General features: G+C 40.1%; 1 protein-coding gene across 1 annotated transcript in view; it reads left to right on the top strand.

Annotated features, from left to right (window-relative positions):
- Positions 1–10,876: 10,876 nt before the first annotated feature.
- SLC16A9 (solute carrier family 16 member 9) overlaps positions 10,877–12,923 on the top strand; it is a 21,787-nt gene continuing 19,740 nt past the window's right edge. Inside the window, exon 1 of the mRNA XM_018569465.1 lies at positions 10,877–10,917. The gene's annotated coding sequence lies outside the window, so the exon portion shown is untranslated. The remainder of the gene's footprint in view (positions 10,918–12,923) is intronic.

Raw genomic sequence — 12,923 nt, 5'->3', positions numbered from 1 at the left:
GGGAACTGAAAAAACGGTTTCACAAAATCATACTTTTAATGCCATCTAAAGCCTCCTTGTCATACATAACTGAATACGTACATAGACATATTTGTATTTTGGAAACAATAACAAACATAATAGTCCCACAACCTTACACATACATATGCATATCAAAATCTATAAACATTAACTTTTCAATAAAAGATATCAAAAGTGTAAGATATTGGGGTAAATGGATACATCCATTCCTTCTGGTGAACTCAATGACTGGCCAAAAGGCAAATGATATGGAAGAGAAATTTACTGCATCCTAAACTGGCCATACAGCTGTAGAATTTTGTTCGAAAACATCATTTTCAGAATATTTGTTCCGTTTTATAATAGTTAATTGGTTCAAATGGATGATCATTTTTGACTGCAATTTGACAAAATATTGACATTTTCTCTTTTCTTTCACACTTTGGATTTTTGTACAATCGTTGATACAAAATATCTGTCAGAATGTTTACTCTGATAGAAATAAACAGTATTTAATTTATGAAAAAAGGTAGGGATCTGGAATTATGGAGATTCCCTACAAATTTCACAAATCAACTAATAATTCGAGTTCTTTATTTGCGCTAATATGAAGAAGAAATAAAAACAATAATGTGCAAATAAATATATATATATATATTTATTTATTTATTAAAATCAGTGGAAAATAATAATCAAAATATACTGGTGACAATAATAAAAAAAGGATCGAAATATGCAATAATATTGATCAGCCAAATTCATCATAAAAAAAATTAAACCACAAGATATTATTCAAAAATATATGTAACAAAACTAGGAATGTAATTAGTAACTTCTCAGTAGCTCAGCAGAATGTGACAAAATAATGTGCAGATTCAACAGGTGACCTCTCCCAGCCAAACAGATGTTCAAACGCTCAAATTTCTACTGCGCATGAACTAATTTATAATACTATGCACAGGATTGGCTAATCAGCCAATAATCTATATAAGGTAAAGACAAACTTCCACTAAGTTATTTTATTTTTATGTATATATCACAACCTAAACCAGTGGTGGCGAACCGATAGCACACGTGCCAGGTAGGGCACGCAAGGCCGTTTCTGCTGGCACGCGAGCCCAGGTTCAGGGACCACCAATTGAAATAGATCCGGCTGACCCGGATCGCCTTGGTACGCGATCCGGGCCAGTCAGTCACAATCAGGCAGTGGCGGCGGCCAATAAACAGGTAGGTTAGATGGCTGCTTCCTCCTCGCTAGGACCCCGGGAGGCCCCTGCGAGCGGCCGTCTAACCTGCCTGTTTAGAGGTCACCGCCGCTGCCTGATTGTGACCGGCCCGACTACAGAGGCGATCCGGGAAGTTCGGGCCCCCCGTGAGAGCAGTACAAGCCCTGCACAGGGATGCAGCCCACCTCCCTGCAAAACAGGCAAGCAGGAGAGGGGGCAATGTTTTAATTATTCATTTTTATTAGTAGTTCTGTGTGTGTGTAATGTGTGTGTTTTAATAAGTGTGTGTATGTGTTTCATTGAGTGTATAAGTGCCCATTCATACTGGGCGTCTTATCGCGCGATTTCCGCCTCACGATATCGCAAGAAGTCGCCATCCAATGCTTTTCAATGGAGCTGTTTTAATGTACAGCTTCATGTCGCCCGTCACTCGTGCAGGACCCTTTTTCCCGCGAATGTCGCGTGATTTTTCGATTTTTGCATGCAGCCCGAAGGTTGCGCGATCGTCATTGGAACGTCGCCTGAACAGTCGCGCTATCCCGGCCGCGCGGAAATCCGCCCAGGTGAGTGTCGCTCAGTGTGAATGGGGCCTTAATGTTTGAATATGCGGGTTTCTCTTTTTTGCCTAAGGCAGTGATGTTGAACGTTTCTTAAACCCGAGCGCCGAAACTGCAATACAATACTAAACTTATTTTCAGCGCTGGCACTTTGAGATAAATAAATTGATTTTGCGTCGCAGTTTGGGCACTCGGGTTCAAAAAGGTTCGCCATCACTGACCTAAACCATCGACTAGAAACTGCAATCAGCTTCCAGGCAATTTATAAAAGGGACTCCCAAAACTGAAGCTGATTGGTTACTATGGACAACTGCTCCAGATTCTGTCTGCTCCAGTTTTGATACATTTCCCCCAATGTATTAGGTACATTGCTGCACTGGAGGAGGAGACAGGCTTCAGGGATCAGAATAGCAGCCAGCCGGCTCCACGTTCGGGTGAGTGTAATTTTTTTTTTTTAGCACCTAGACAAAATGAACACTAAACTCAGGAGTTAAATCTTAAAAATGCATTCACAAACCCTAACTAATAACTAAAATGTATCTTATTTGTGTATCACTCGGCTGTAGATCCTCAAATCATCTCTGAATTGGTGCTGACACTGTCCTTCCTTCTGGATGGTGGCTACTTTTGTTTCCCATGGTCCCTGTGTGTGTTGTAATGTAGTCACCGCACAAGCTCACTCCTGTGATGGACTACAATCTTATGTTTAGTTTACTAATTTGTATTGAAGATATCGTTTATTACAGGAGCGAGCTTGGAGCAGAGGCTACTTTACAACACACACAGAGACCATGGGGAGCAAAAGTAGCCACCCTCCAGGAGGAAGGACGGTGTCAGCACCAATTCAGAGATGATTTGAGGATCTACAGCCGAGTGATCCACAAATAAGATACATTTTTGTTAATAGTAAAGGTACCTGAATGTATTTTTACGATTTATCTCCTGAGTTTATTGTCACATTAACCTTTGAGGCGCAGCAGGGGTAGCCCCACTGCAAGGGTTTTGCCCGGAGTTCTGCTTTAAAACCAAACAAGGTTTCTACCGACACTTGTCAAGTCTCTGATGGCGTTATCGAAAATTCTGTATCAACGCTCGTGTGAAAATCTAGCAGCGCATGACCAGCTTTAGCTCAAGCATCTTTCCAGGACTACTGACTACAGAACTAATGTAATCACATGGCCACAGCAGCATGAAGCGATTGACAAGCAGGATGCAGCTAATCCCTGAGGTTTGGAGGGTGCAGCTGCTGGTACTTTGTCACTGGTGTCTAGCAGATACAGGTACCATCCAGTGATGTGACTGCCAGCACTGGGCACAGCATATTGGAAGCACCCCCTCCCCAATCCCATTATCTGACACTCTGCAGTTATAGGAACTGGTTCAGACTGGTCTGATGTCAGCCAGGGAAAGGAGGTAAAGCGGGGAGGAGAAGGAGGAGGAGGAGGGCGCAATAAATAGGAGATACAAAGCAGAAAAGAGAAAACTATTTGTTTCACAGACATCGCTGAGCCGTGCTGGGGAGCGGGAGGGAGTAGCTGGAACTCATTGCACATCGGTGTGAGAGCTGAAGCCTTCCTCCAATCACATCCTTGTCTGCTGGCAGTATGCACACAGGTAAAGCTGCACAATCACCCTTTCCCCCTGCACACCCGTTTTACTATAGCTCTGGTATCATTTACACTACAGCCAATGGTATAGACAGTAATGTCCTTGTACTTGTCTGATTGTACTGCAGGTGCTGCTGTAGACTCTTCTAAGGTACACTGATACAGATAACAGATGCTGCTGTTCACATTTTGAACAGCAGAACTGGAGACGACCATACAATCTGATTGTACATCCTTTGTACAATTACCGTTTGATCTACAAAAACTATGTAATAAACAGACAAACATAAACAATTCATTCAATTTGTAATATACAGTATATGCAGGTCCTCACTCTACATGCACAATCAGAATGTATAGTGTGTGGCCAGAACTAGATTGAGCTATTGAGGACAAGCACTTGGAACTAATTAGGGTCTGGCACAGTGCATATATTGGCAAGAGGACAGAGTAGAAGGATGACCTTATCAGCATGCTGCCTTTCCATCATGGTCAAGCTGGAAATGTTTTCAGGTCCTGCTATGGTGCTGCAGCTGAAACAGTGAAAAATTCTCTGGCAGATAAAACCGTGAAACCATATATATTGTAACGGTGTATCTAGCTGTTTGCCTGGAGTCTAGCCTTAAATATAGTGGTAAAACCAATTTAAAACTCTAGCTCTGTAGATGAATGGCCAATCCATAATCATGTTTACTGGTGTAGGGGTAATGTCTTATTTATTTTTGCTTTGTAAATAAAATCAGTGAGGTATTTTCCCAAAAATACAAACAAAAGTGCATATTTTCAAAAGCAGCCACAAAGAATAAATAATATTATTAAATATTACAATGGATTCATGCAGCATCAGTATCCTGGACCATGCTGTCAGAATAAAACATACTGTATGTGGATTATAACAGTAGGGGCACGTCACATATAATAAAGATAATAACATTATATAATAATGTTCTATATAATAAATATGCAGGTAACTAACTCTTGCTTTTTAAGTTATCCAAGAAATATATAAAGACATTGTGAACAATGACCGAACCCAGAACAACCAATCAGATTTTAATAAAAATTTACCAAATATTATCAGTTTACATATTCCACTTAGAATTAAAGAATCTCAGATCATTTAGGCTATAAGGGTTATTCACAAAAGGGTGAGGAGTTTGGAGAAGTCAGGAGAAGTGAACAATCTAGGCCCAAAAAGTTGATTTGGAAGAATTCTCCAATTCAGCTCACTTTCCAGTTCAGCTATGTTGTCCTAGATTTTTCACTTCTCCTGCCTTCTCCAAACGCTTCACCCTTTAGTGAATAGCCCTGTTGATGTAGGAAATTGTGGATGAGACCCCCTTGGGTCTCTGATTTTGAATATATAATACTGTATTGGTAATCGTGTCTTTCGCAGTCCCAGAACAATAGCACAAAGAACATAAACTCTGTTCTACAGCTCATATAGCCAAGCAGAACAATGACATGTACATGAGCACATAGCAGCAGGAAGTTTCATATTTTCCTACATACATCTAAATTTTAGGGAAATTATACTAGAAAATATTGTTATGTTAAAGGACCTGTCAAATTGGAATTTAAATGCCTGTGTACCCCGGGAAGTTCAACTTAATTACATAAAGCTCCTATTAATTGACCAGTCAATAGATCACAGCAGAACATTTGGAGATGACGCAGTGGGCACTTTCCCTGTTTCCTTATAGGCAGCACTGTCCATCATTGTATAGAAACAGCCATATAATTTGTGAATGTTCTGCTTGAGAACCTTATAGAACTATACTGGATGCTCATAAAGAAAAAGGGTAACAATGTCATTTGATTATATGCAGTTTTTAAGAGCTACCTGTTTTTAAACATTTGTTTTAATTTAACATTTCAGGGAGTGTAAAGATTAAAAATAAAAATAAACATTTATGAGGCAAATGGGGCACGTCAATGTTATGCATATGACTTTGAGAGATCCATGAAGTCAAACCCCCCCCCCCTCCAAAACCCACGCATTTATAAAATGAAGCAGTACTCTTTACAGGTGTACATTGCACTTCGTTTTGGGTTCTCTGAAGCAAACCAAAGCAAAAAAAGATGCCAGTAGAAGAAGCCCCCAATTCCTTAACTAGTCAAAGCCATTGGACCTGGTCTCTCCTTCAATTATGGAGTTTTTTCTGCATCCTTAAGTAGAGAAAACTCCATGAGACACAACAGCCTCTACACAACGGCCTGAATTTTATGAATGGGATATAAATGTAGGTTACGGTGTAGAGTAACATTGTGGTGTCCAGCGTAGGGCTCTATTAGTTCTCTGCTTTGAATAGATGTATAAGAGCTTGTAGCGATGGACGAGTGTAGTATTATTTCAGATGCATTCAGCTTGTATATAAGATCAGTTTAAGATTCTTCTGAGGTCAGCCTAAGTTCCTTCATATGTGCTTTTGACCTGCATTTGCCCTCCTCCCAAGCTCCGTCAAGCTGCTTTTGGATTCTCATTGATTTGTACCGGCAGTTCTCAGTGGAACAATACCCTGTGTACGTCAGCCCTAACACAGGTACCACAAGGTGCTGCTCTTCAGCAGTATTGTCACCTTGGCTACTATTAGGCCAGGTCAGGTCCATGGTAAAACGGTATCCTGATGTTCAGTTAGCTTGGTTTCTTCTTAATATAGGCAGAAGAGGTATCTTAGCTGAATAGGGAAAGTCTTCACATTTTAGGAGGATAAGTGTAAGAAACGATGAAGGAGTTGGAAGCTTGTTTGTTTAAACAATTTAAAGATAACATTTGTATTTAAAGAGCTAAAAAATAAGAAATGTTTCAATCACAGTCATTCTCTTTATGTTATAAAAATGTTTTTTGTCAGTCTGACTTATTTCTCTATGTTTTGCTATTTCCAACCAGTTAAGTGCAGTTATGCGTTAGCTAGCCTAAAGCGTACCTCTGTTAACCGTCAACGGCTAACCCAGCTGTCCTTTCTGGTCAGTTACTTATAAATGGGGAGAAAAAAGCTGGAGAGGGTTGTTGCATCATTTTACATGTAGTATGGGATTCGTTTTTGCTAGATAATAATTTGCTGTACTCTTTCCAAATACCTTTTAACAGGAAACATTAATAAAAGTTTAACATGTTGTCAGGTTCTGTTCCTATGAAGAATTTAAATGAGCAAAGCGTTCAGCTTCACCATCAGATGTTTCTTTTCAAATGTTTTTCCATATTTCAGACTTTCTTATGGATTGTTTTCCAATGGGCTTTTTCCCTATAGGGCAGGGGTAACCAAACTTTAGCTCTCCAGCCGTGGTAGAACTACAAGTCTGCAAGTCTACTACAAGTGAGGAATTGCAAGACTCTGACAGCTATCGGCGTGACTTCCAGAGGTGGAGGCATTATGGGATTTGTAGTCTCACCACAGATGGAGAGCTGAAGTTTAAATACCCCTGCTTTATGGAATGGTGAAGACGGTGCTGTAAGAGTCTGTACATTTATAATTACTTTTCATGCCATGTCAAGTTCCTTTGGTGATCGCCTCCCCTCTCTCTATGAACTCCTGAAAGCCAAAATATGTAATAAACCACCAACTTAAATGGGGATTCCTTCACGAAGAAGCATGTGAAGCAGGGGGAGCAGGTCACGGAAGAAACTTTTCTACGGTTGCCACAGACACACCCAATCCAAAACATTGATGACCTCACCTTCATCAATGAGCCCTGACTAGTTGGGGTACCCAGCCATCTGGCTCCTAATGTGAATTTCCTATTCTCACAAGTCACAGTAGTACTAATTTTACTAACTTAGTAGTGCTGCTGTTGGACCATTTGTCATCTAGTCTTGTTCACATTTGCAGCAGAGTCTTGGTTTTCAGTTTCAACTCATGGTATATATCCCTACTTTTTTACTGCCTATTTAAGAGCATCCACAATGGACTTGGTGTCAAAATCCAACTCACCCCCCGGTCTCTGTTTATCTAGGTATACGGAGCCGTAAAGGGCTGCCCAGTTATTTACTCTCATTTGATGTATGCCACATAGGCTCTCAATGTATATGATGTGGGCAGTACCCATTACCATGATACTACTGGAATGTACCGGGTGCTGCGGACCAAATTGCCTGTATACCTGTATACCCCTCGCACATATGCGTTATATGTTATATTTTTTCTCCTGTCTGAAAATGAATAAACTTGATTTGATCAAAAATCCAACTCAGGACTGGGACCAGACTGAAGAGATTGTTTTTGAAATCAGCACATAATCTGGAGAGGTTGATCCAGTTCTGTTAGACAAATTGAAGCTTAATGATGGGATGTGGCAAATCTAGGGGCTAAAGTGCCCAGCCGAAAATGTGTTCTACTCATGCAACCTGGACACTCAGCAAACTACTTTGGATGCCCAGTTTTGGCAATAGTCAGGCCTTCTAGTTTTTGCTAAGCAGATCAGGAAATAAGCAGGAGCCAATTTTCAGATGAATTCTCTAGCCACTGCAGCTGAAACCTGTCATCATTAAGTTCCAGTTTGTCTCATTGAATTTGACCAGCCTCTCCATAAAAACATTACAATAAATAAATAAATAAATAAAATGCAATTAATCCTCCTAGTGCTGAAATTGCGTACATACAGTTTCAGCACCATGGAGAGCCGTTTACCGATAAATTCTGCAGGCTAAATCCGATTCTTGACCAATACTGTATATGTGAGATACAATGGCTGTTCCCCAGCAGCAGCATTTATGCTATTGTAAAATGGGTGAATGTGACTGTGGAATTAAGGGTGCATCCCGCTGAATCTCACTTAGGCTAATACCTATTTGGTGAATTGCCCAGTGAATCAATGATCAATATACCCTTAAGAGGCAAATTATGAAGAGCATGTGCCATTCTGAAAATACTGCTGGGACCTTGTTACCAATGAGGAAGACCACCATATAAGCTTAATATGTGTGATCTTTAGAGAAAGCTGCTACAAAAAAGAGCCCTCATTCCTTGTTTCTTAAACTGAAGTGATGGTGGAATTGTTGATGGTTTGGAAACAAACTCCTTTAATACAACAATGGAACTGTTTATTGATAGAAATATGTAGGCTGACTTTCCTTTTTGAAGATTCTGGTTACCTGGTAGTTATGCTAACCCTCAAGCTCTGGCACTTTGATTCACTAACACAGAACAAGTATGCAGACAAGGATGTCTGACTTTGCTCTGAATTTCCTGATCTGTATACCTAAACCGGGTCGGTAAAAATATTGAGTCCAGTGGGGGAGTAGCCACGCAACTAGAATTTCAGAAGGATGTGAACAGTATCAGCCCTTATATTACCTTAAAGTGTAAAACAAAATTAAACAAACAGCGCCTTCTCCTAGTGTATGTTGGATAGAGTAATAAAAAGTGATAAAAACTACTCTTATAGAGGAATTACCAATATATTCCCATTGCTCATTCCCCTATGTGAGCAGTTTTTATCACTTTTTATTACTCTATCCAACATACACTAGGAGAAGGCGCTGTTTGTTTCATTTTGTGTTACATGTTATGTGAGGATACTTCCCACTGGCCTTGAGGACGGCAACCTTCGCCCTCAACGTTTGATGTTGAAGAATCCTTTATGCTGAGCACTGTGGTGTATAACAATTTTTTCTTTGGACATTTTAACTTAAAGTGTATTTCCATGTTTGCAGCCAAATTGGAATAACACCTATTTTATATTTGTCACATGTTCCCATTACCATTTAAAAAAAGTCTGCTTACATTTTTACCTGATATATAGCTGTTCTCATATATGTAATGTTAAGCAGTAGGCTGGCAAGTTATATTTACCATAATTAACCCTTTTTGCACTGGTAGATCGTCATTATCAGTTCTAATCTAGATGTGCACGCTGTGATGATAAGGAGGCCTGGTAAACCCCCAAATGAGTGGGAAGAATGGTAAAGTTATGCTGAACATAGTGCCCCCCTCATTTCTTCAAAATTCGCAAGTCAGCGACAAAACAACCAGCTTCAACTCTGCCTGTGAGGTAGAGGTAACAACTTTGGGAGACCACAGACCAGATGGAAGCAACACAAAACAGACCATCATATATCCGTTTAAAACATCCCAATTATAGCATCTTTTGGTAGGACACAGGCCTACTGTCAGGATGCAGGATGTATTTTAAGCCATCAGCTAAATAATCTCTGTACAGCCTAAGTGGCTGAGAGCACAGCCATCATACATGCTGTTTATTCTAACATAGAATATAAAATCTCAAGGCATGGACGGTACATTGTATGTTAATGCACTTTTAAAAAAACTCTCCCTTGGTTTCTCCCCTAATTACACATTGCAAGCTATCCTAAGCAATAGAAGCTGTCTATAGAGTCCTGTGTGTAAGCATGCAAAGAAACAACTAGGTAGGTCGGAAAAATAAAAAAAAACATATTTTTAGATATACCGTGTGAATGGGAACACGTAAATAAAGTATTGTGGGGGTTTCTCAAATTTGACTGCAAAGTTGTAAATACACTTTAAAGCTGAACTTTGGCCACTCTCTATACCCCCCTCCCCCACTAATTTCTCTGTTTGTTTAAAAAAATCTAAAAGCTTTCTTTACTTACCTAAATCTGTAGTCACATGACAAGCTGGGCCCCATGCCTTTTATCTTCTTCGCTGGGGGGAGGGTCCTTCGTTGGTTATCCATGCCACCGCCTAAATTATGTGGATACTTTCTCTTGGCTATTCAGGGGCAGGGTCCTCTCAAGATCCAGAAATCTGCAGCAGAATGATGACCTCACAAGGAGGCTACTAGTCACCTTCAGCCCATACTACAATGTTGGATACACCAGTCTTCAGTCTGCAGAGCTGATCCGGCATGGTACACAGGGGAGTTTTGCAAGTATAAAATAGGCTTTAGAAGGCTTTATTTTTTTTTCACTTAGTGGTGAAGGGGTAGGAGACAGGGATTAGATGGAAGAGAGTTATGTGCTTTAAAATGCTGTTCTTGTTACATAGTATATTTATTTTAAAATGGAGCCCATGATGCAGCTGTCCTGTACAAGTTCATATATAATATCTAAGCTATTCCAGCATTTAATTTACCTAGTTAAAAGCAGTTAATATGTTCCTACTGTCCTTAATGTTTGTGAGTAAATGATGCAAGCAACAAGTACATGGGTGATTGTCAGCACGCAGTTAATTTATTCTTGGGTTGCGTAGAGCTGTGACAGGTGCACTACTCTACAGCTGCCAAATAAAGATTTCAGGTTTTGTTTTTGCTTGGCGTACATGGTTTAAAGGTTAGCTGGGTGCAAGCCTTCCCACCCAGCTTGGGCTTTGGTAGACCAGAGCTAAGACTGTGTGTGTATAAGGGAAGATGTGAGCATGAATCTTTTACTACTTACCATTTTATCTAGGATAACGATTACCCATTTTTGCCCACTGCCATGATCCGCAACATTTGGGCAAGCATGGCATTTAATTCTCTGTATTTTTTATTGTCTGCTTCTCTTTTGACAGATCTAAATCATGATCTCTAAAAACATCTGGAAAACCAAGGACATCCAAATCAGAATTGGTAAGTGACAGCTGATTAATATTTGTTTCTAAACATCCTTAAAAACTGAAATTTAGTTTAATGGGACATTTATTTGGAAATATGTTTAATATAAATAGTATGCTTTATAAAACAAAATATTTTAAGCAAGCGTTTGAAAGGTAAATTCTAGCAGAAAGTACTGTTATTTGTTACCATGTATTCTATCTGTTATCCAGTCTGTGGGCTGCTGTCTCATGTAAACTAATACATCATTTTGAAAATATTAGAACATCTGATTGACCTAATTAACATTTAATCTCCTTACGTGGTTATGTTACTTGTTTGAAAGTTTCCTCATGGTAAATGTTTTTCTGAATGTTTATAGAAAAATGTAGTAAAATAAAAAGTTTATGAATGTGTGTGTGACAGGAAGTAAATGTTTTCTTTCTCCTTTATTGTAGTACTAGAACTGCTATCTGTGCTAGACCAATGTTTACCAACTTTTTCATACTGTGTACGCACAAAAATGTAAAAAAAGGTTCCCCAGCTGCCTGAAGAAGAACTTAGGGGACATTTTTTATTAACTCTTGCAGTGAGGCTACCCCCACACTGAAAAGGTTAAGTGCTCCTTTTGGTCTAGGGAGGAAGTTATACTCATCTGAACCTCAGAGCTGGCTTGTTGTTAGACCAGTCATTGGAGCCCCTCTCCCCCTCCGCTGTAGTGGTCTAAGTTCAGTGAGTCATCACGTTTTATACAGTGTATAGGACAGGAGGATTCCAAGGGACATCGCTGCAGTGGAGGAGGAGATAGGCTGGAGGGAGCACTGTCATAGCTGTTCGACTCCAAGGTTCGGGCGACTAACTTATTTCCCTCCCTAGACCAAACACAGCACTTAACCCTTGCAGTGCAGGGGCAGCCCAACTACAAGGGTTAATACAAAATTTCCTTGATTGCTTATTTAAAGAATAAGCAATTTATGCTGAAATATTCACCCTTAATCTGTCTGCCCCCAGCAATACTTTTCTCTGCAATAAGGCATCATTCTGCTGGGTTGAATTAAGCCCAGCGTTATTCACAGCTTCCTATATGTCCCAGAGAGAAAACAGATCTGCTTCTGTGCTTAGCGTGGTCAGGAAGGACTTCCTACACAAGGGGACTGGCAGAATCACTAGGTACATATTGAGCCTTGTACTCCTTATCTAAATTAAAGCTACATACTGTATATGTTATTTGTGGGAGACAAAGGAATGTAGTCCCTAACTTTCATAATTAAAGTTAACATAAGCCTCAAGTTCTTTGACATTGGGGCTAAGCCCTACCCATCATGCACAAAAAAACTGTCTAACTTCTAAGGGTAAAAACAGAGATTTTAGATACACGTCTTCTGCAGAATATGTGAAAGCCGCACTGCCTCGTCAAGGCACCTCTGTGTAGTGCGGTCCTAACTCTAACATATGAGAGTCTCCATCTTGGAGCACATGTAGCAAATGATAAAAGTGGGTGCAGGTTCGCTAGGAGGCAGCCCAACCCCCTTAAAGGCACAGGAACACACAAGAGACCCCGCACATCACAACAGCAGCTGAGACCCCAGTGTGTCACTGCTATTGTACAAAGCCCTTTCATTTGCACTTTGCTTGAAAGCTGGTTATGAGTTGATGAGTGCGTTTGCCATTCGTTTTGCTTAAGCCCTACCCATGGTGCACCCGTATGGTTGGAATGCCTTAGTGATCTCCAGACTGCTCTTTTTTTTACAGCGAAATAAAAGATGGCAAGGCGTTCGCCCCAAATATAAGTAAGCCAAGCACTTAGTGACAAAGTAATACTAGGATCAGAGGGGTACAGAGGGGGGACAGAGAAGAGCCACATATACAGTGCAAGGTTGCAAAAAATGGCTGACAAATCACTTTAAATTTTGAGTCTTTGTGTCTCTTGAGCCAGTGTCAATTCCAAATGCTCATGTTTAACTGCATTATGCTATTAATATTACCAGTGCTGCCATTTTACATATAAACTGTCCTCTTATTGTAGCAATGAGGTGATATAT

The sequence above is a fragment of the Nanorana parkeri genome, unplaced genomic scaffold (genome assembly GCF_000935625.1).
Source record: "Nanorana parkeri isolate BGI_ZX_2015 unplaced genomic scaffold, ASM93562v1 scaffold1338, whole genome shotgun sequence".
NCBI classification, from domain to species: domain Eukaryota; kingdom Metazoa; phylum Chordata; class Amphibia; order Anura; family Dicroglossidae; genus Nanorana; species Nanorana parkeri.
The sequence above is the reverse complement of the archived record's forward strand: the minus strand, read 5'-3'. Positions and strand labels throughout refer to the sequence as shown.